Raw genomic sequence first — 6,564 nt, 5'->3', positions numbered from 1 at the left:
CCATTTAATAAACAAAATTAAATTGTGCATCATTAAAATTTATGTTTGCCAGTCTTTTGAATTTTTTAAAATTTACGAGAGAAACGAAGATCGATAAACGTGCAATTTATCATTGATAGCATTATTATTATTATTATTTTTGTTATTGTTGAAATTATTATTATTTTGGGAACAATGTCTTTTTGCCTCTTACTTGAGGAACTTCCGATATTCGCTTTTCATACAACTTCCGGTGTATTTTACCAAGGGGAATTGTTGGAAAAATCTTTGAGCGGATGTCCACTTTCTCTCACATTGATCGCCATTTTGCTCTAGTAGCGAGTTGCAAAAGGTGTCTTCTGTTTGAAGTGTGTTGACGCATTGGCTGTCGAGTCGCTTTTCTGAAGATTTCACGTCGATCTTTTGTGTCTTAGTCTTCCAGAGATCGAGTCGTTCCTGAACTGAAGGAGAAGAGACCTGCTTTCTCTTTGTCTTTGCCGCCGCCATGGGGAATTTTTCGTCTCTTCTCACAGATGAATCCCTTGCAGATATAGGGGAGTGTCTTGACGTGGAGGAAGGCCAGTTCTATGGCCTGGAAGGACCGGTCATGTTCCTGGGATTTGAGGTGAGAAGTGATGATTTCTTAGTGGGTTTGGATTTGGAAGGAGAGCGGCTGTTGTTTGAGGTAGATATCTCTAGTGAAGGTGAGCCAATGGTCACTCCTTTGGCTGGAGGGCCGGAATGGTACAGAGACTGGTTGAGGCGGGTGGCAAGGAGAGAGGTTAGGTGGGCTGCGGGAAGTAGATGTGGACAGGTTATAGCTTTGTATGATGTGCTGCGGAGAAAACCGATGAAGGGATAAGGACAAGATGGTGGCTAAGTCGCTAGGTCCTAGATCTAAGTGATAAAGTCACTGCATCTCCGAATCTGATGAACTTCTGTACTGTACTGTATGATTGTTTGTATCATGTGGCAAGTGTGTGGTGTTAGTCTGGGTCCGTGTGTGCCTAGGTTTTATTCTAGATCTTTCTGTCGATGTGTGTATGGTTTTGGGGTTTTATTTGGTTGTATTTTTGGCTTTTGCGCACCTAGATTCTAGATCTAGAATTAGATTAGAATCTAGATCTAGTATGCATGTCTAAATTAAATCCAGACTGAGTCAGACTTTTCTGGTTCACTAAGGGTCATAGGAGGGGTTTTGCGGGGAATGCTCTCGCTCTCTCTTGCTCTCTCCCTCCCTCACCACCTCTCTTTCCCTTTTTCTCTCTTTCTCTCTCTTTCAGGGACTTATCTTGTGTCCATGACTTGGCACCTGCAGACATTTTATGCTTTCTTTTTAATGTTGTAGTTGATCTAGTATGTCAGTGTACAGATGAGGGTGTTGTTACTCTCTTGTTCATGTTAATTGTTTGAGTTCATACATTATTAATATTAGATAGAGGGAAGACGCCTTAGTACAACCAGTAATTTGTGGTAGGAAGTGCGCCAGTCTCTATAGGATTTACCTTCTTTACTACCCACTAACACCAATCTTTTATTTGCCTCTTGTATAGTATAGCCAGTCAAGTTTAGTCTGTCATCGTTGATTATTGGTTTTGTTTGATAGCATTATAAGGGGACAAAGACATTTAGTTTTTTTTGGGGGGGGGGTTTAAGGGAAGAGGAGGGAGAAAAAGACAGCTGTAGGAATTGATAAATGATAAGGGCTGAGATTAATTTGACAGCTTGGAGTTGTATTGTTTTTGGGTTGTTGTTTTTTTTCTTTTGGGGGGGGGGGTTGTGGGGCTATTCAGTCTGAAGAGGAAACTGGGTATGAGGGGTTGGGTGTCAAAGGGGAAATGACGCTCAGTCCCTCGTAGTCAGTGAAGTTGAAGACGTTAGTCTCAGAAAGCCAGGTAACAGAGACAACGGCAGCTCAGTTTTTTTGGGGGGGGCTGGGCAGTTTTTAAAGTTGAGGGTAAGAAAGGGATGACATCCATGAGCAACACATGAGATTAAATATTTTATTTTTTTGCTTGTAGTAGATATGAAAATGCGTAATTAGTTTTAAGTGTGGGCTGTTGTGGCTAAAAGTCCAATATTGTTATCAAATATGACAGTTCAGGGGTCAAGGGGGAACTGACCTTTGACCTTTCATATTGGGTTTCAGTTTTGGAAGGGAAGGGAATCCAGAATGCCTGTATTTGGTATGACGGGGTAGGGTAGTTGGCCCATCTTTTTCGTTTCAAATGATGGCAGTTTTAAATTTTGTGTAAAGGTTTGATGATTGGGATTTTTGGTTTACTTGACTGGCCATAGTGTAGAGACAAATGTGTGTATAATATATGTGTGTATGTTGTTGTTTTCCATTGCCAATGCCCCTAGAGTAGATCCCCATTAACATAGTCAGCAGTAGATGAGACTGAGCGCACATATTTCGGCCTATTTTTTGTCTGGTGACGATTAACTAAATTTGGTTTGCTCCACTAGGGAGTGGGAAAGTGGGAAAGTGCCCGCCTCGTGACTCTTTGGGAGCAGAGGATGTTAGGATATAAAATACTTTAAGCTAACAATAATAATAATAATATTATGGTACTGTCGTAGTTCAAGTTCTGTGTGTTTGCTATTTTGTGTTGTCTAGCATTTGTAGGGTGTTGTTTGTGTTGTGTTTACAGTTATTTTGTTCTTAGTACTGTGTACCTACTAACTTTCTTCCCCTGGTTGTACTGATTATTATTCATGATGGCGTTCTTATAATAATAGATTCTAGATCTATGCTAGGAACGGGCACGGGACAAAATTATAGATAAAAAAAAATTATTTTGCTTCCATATGGTTGGCAGCGACCAGTAAAGTAGACAAGTTTCATTTCAACAGTTGTTTGCTTATTTCATGCTCAGTCATCTTATAGCTGCGCCTATTGGCAAAGTACTCAAAATTATCATCAGGTATCTTCTGTTTGCTTACAACTGTGCTCTGAGCTCCAAAACACAAGAGAACACCTCTTTGCCAACATCAGCTTATCTGTTTCTCCAGCACCTGTGGTAGCTTCGGACTTGCATAAAGTATCAAAAGAGATGAAAATAGTTTTGTAACCACCTCTCGGAGAGCTTCGTATTTGCATATAAGTGTACCTCTCCAGAGCGTGCGGTCCCGTATTTTGTTTGAGTCAGAGAGAGTCAAATGCTGTAGAAAAATTCACCAACCGTGATTGCAGATTGTCTCAAACAGCCAATACAGACACAGAGATCAGTAACAGTTGCTAGAGCCAGTGCAGCGTTCAGACGACTCGAAGGAAAAACATCTGAGAGCACAGAGTAGAGACTTCAGTCTGAGCACAAAGCTGAAGGTTTAAGACAGCGTAGTGATCTTTGCCATCGTTCTCCTCTATGTCAGTTTCATACTTTGCACTTTTTGCCTGTCTTATGACGCTATTTCGTCAAATTTATTATGTGATGAACAGTATTGAAGGTTACACAGTGTGTTTTTGAACAGTGCAGATCTGTTTGCTTTTTGAATAGATCTTGAATTTTGAACAGTGTGAGTGTTGCTATATTTTGTGTGCTATTTCATAGAGGAAGTAATTCACATTTGTGTTTCTCGTCAAAATCTGCTTAGAAACCAATTGACGTCAGTGGGAATCTATGTCGAAGAGGTTGAAAAGAACATTGTGAGATGGAAGCTTTGGCTGTTCCAGTTGAGGAAAAGTTGACTGCGAGCTTTTAGGAAAATAAGACGTTTTGAAATTTTTGAAATGCAGAACTTTGTCCAAAGTTGAGATGCAGAAATAATTCAGTGTCAAACTTCATAGGAAGCAAGATTCTAAGAAAAGAAACTCCAGTTTGGGACAATTTAAGTGAACAAAATTTGCCTTTAGACTTTAGGTTGCCTTTGCCATTGTTAATTTTGTTTAACATTTGGCACCTTCGATGTTTTTTTGTTGTGATTGATTTCATCGATCTTTTCACTGTGTTAAATGTCCACCTGAAAACAGGCGTTCCTCCAGAGGACGGAGAGACACGTTGGACCGGCAAGAGAGGACGAGTCACTGGAGAGCCCGTCATGAAGCCGGAAGACGTGGCCACTCAGCAGACCTAAGCCAAGACTGGCCTGAGCTGGATTTCCAGCAGAGACTGCCACAGTTCCCCTTCCCCATCCCCTCCCTTGCAGAAGTTGGAAGTACTGGGCCTCATCGTGGCGCAAGGGTGAACACCCTGTTCAAACCACAAGACACATGTCATGCTGAAACAGGAGCAGACTGTGTGGAGAGGTTTGAGCTGGGTGGCCAACACAGTACTACACTCACCAGTGTGAAGGATGAATGGAGAGTCTATATGTCCCCGTGGTTTTATGCACCCGGCTTGACTTAGCCAAATTTGATCTTTTTTTTGCATAATTTCAGATTATTTTCCTTTTTCATTCTTTGTTAAAATTAACAGAATCGCATAATTTCACATTTTTTGGCTCAGTTTGCATAATTTCAGATTTTTTATTGCATAAAATGACGGGGACAGGTCTATAGGCAAGTGTGCAAAATGTGAGCTGTTGGATGTAGTTTGTTAATGTATTGAATGAAGTCCAAACTTGAACCTCTTGTATTTTTTTAATGTATGTTATGTATTTCTTTTAAGCAAATTGTTAAATCTAAGTTTTGACTACTGCCACAACTAGTATTTTATCTTTTATGTCATGTATATTGGGGCTGGAAGTGTAACAGTACACTACAGGTTTTTAATGCTGTCCTCTGTTTAATTCCCCTGACTGCCCAATATCAAGGGAAATGACTCTAACATGACTAAGTTAAGGAAAATGTCATAATGAGTTATTTCCTTTCGTACAAACTGGTGAGATGGCCTGTAGGTTCCCTGCCTGCTTGAGATGATCATTGATTGCTAGCTCGCAGAGTTATATGATGGTAAAAAGGAGATTGTCACAGCGCAGTGGCTGAGCGGGTACAGTGTGTAGTGTGCACCTCTGCTTGTCAGATCACTGATGGTGTTGCTGGGAAAGTTTACTGTAGTTTAGTAATGGCTGTACAACTTAGGTGCATGGCAAGGGGGAAATACTATCGGGTGGTATAGATTAAGTACTCAAAACATGTCCGAGATCGACAAAAATGTGTTTGGCGCTTTCTTAATTCGGATAAACCAATACAATGAAGCATTTAACAGATATCAGTCGGGGAATGGCAAGTTGTACAAGTTATCTGTGCTTAAATGTAATATATCGTGTATGTTTTTATGATATCAGTGTTTCGTTTTGTGCCTTGATAAAACCTGATGGTAAGCAGGGCTGGCAGTATCAGTTTGATATAAAAGCCTCTACTGTATTACAAGCTTTTGTGAGTTATTATTGTTGATTTATTTGATGTAGTCTGTCTACTTACAAGTATTTATTGCATTGTATCATGCAGTTGCATGATTTGCTATAGCACTGATTATTCCCCCTTTGTTTGGGATTATTTTTTTTGAGGTGTGGTATATTTTCGGTTTTCCTACTTTTTGTGTTCCTATGTCTTTTATGGCTCCATTGACATAATTTAAGTCATATTTGAGACGTGCTTTTTTACCCTGCCTGTCATGGTTAACACAGAAAAATTGAGTTACTCGATAAATATTTTCCCCACTCTGGAATGGAACTCAGGTTTCTTGTGTGCGATAGCTAAATGCTTAACCCATACGCCACATGTGCCAGTCTTTTGGGGTTTAGACATAGACTTTCTTCTCTTTAGTTTTAGACTCTTCTTCTATTTTTAGGATTAATCATATAAACTTTTTTCCTTAGAACTTGTAATGGACCAAAAGTGTTGATTATCCAGATTAATCCGGAAATCTATATTTCTGGCTTTGTCTGGATTTTGCCTAATTTCATAGACTTTATAATTTTTAGAAAGCCTTGGTACAAGTTGTTGTAAGACAGGATGAATGGTAAATTTTGAGTAGGCCTACCCGTGCATGTTTTCACATGGCCTGAAAGTTCGAGATTTTTTTTCTCCAACGCCAATTGACAAATGACCTCTGATGGACTTTTTTTTCTGTCTGTGATGAAACTCTCTGTCTCAACTTTCTGTTCAGATGTGCTGTTTTACTTCTTCTGCGATGTTTTATTTTTGTCTTGGATTGATGCTGTTGTTGGGGACCTTGTTGAATGGAATCTTACAATATGAAGTTTTTACTGTGTATTATTTTTTAAAGCAGATTTGGTTCAGTGTCGAATTCATGAGCCTGTAATTTTTTCCCTGTGTGGATAGAAGAAACAATTATAAAACATAAGAATTCATAGATGTAATAAAGTACATGAATAGAATTTTTCCAAAATGTTTTGCTTGGCTTGTTCTTTTTAGTTGTTGGATATGCTAATTGTTATAGTTTGTTGTCCATGCCTCAAATTGTGTATGTATTGTTTCCTTCTTCTTTTGCTTTCCCCTGGGAAAAATCTTTGCTCTGGGCTGTGGACAAACACTAACTTCTTTCCCTAGCAGCTGCGAATAGCCTTAGCTGTCAGAGTCAGGAGGTGTAGAAATCATGTCCAAAAACATCCAAAGGACTGGCGGGAATCGAACTGCGGACCTCTGGGTTGAAAGTTGAACAACATAGGCCTACCTGT

At 39.6% G+C, this 6,564-nt stretch overlaps 1 long non-coding RNA gene across 1 annotated transcript; it reads left to right on the top strand.

The window, feature by feature from the left end:
- The first annotated feature begins 2,613 nt into the window (after window positions 1–2,613).
- On the top strand, window positions 2,614–6,275 carry LOC106013501. The gene is made up of 2 exons (XR_001185359.2): window positions 2,614–4,286; window positions 4,473–6,275. It is a non-coding gene; the product is annotated as an uncharacterized LOC106013501 (long non-coding RNA).
- Window positions 6,276–6,564: the final 289 nt, after the last annotated feature.

Source organism: Aplysia californica, unplaced genomic scaffold (genome assembly GCF_000002075.1).
Source record: "Aplysia californica isolate F4 #8 unplaced genomic scaffold, AplCal3.0 scaffold00946, whole genome shotgun sequence".
NCBI lineage: Eukaryota > Metazoa > Mollusca > Gastropoda > Aplysiida > Aplysiidae > Aplysia > Aplysia californica.
This window is presented reverse-complemented; position numbering and strand designations above follow the sequence as displayed.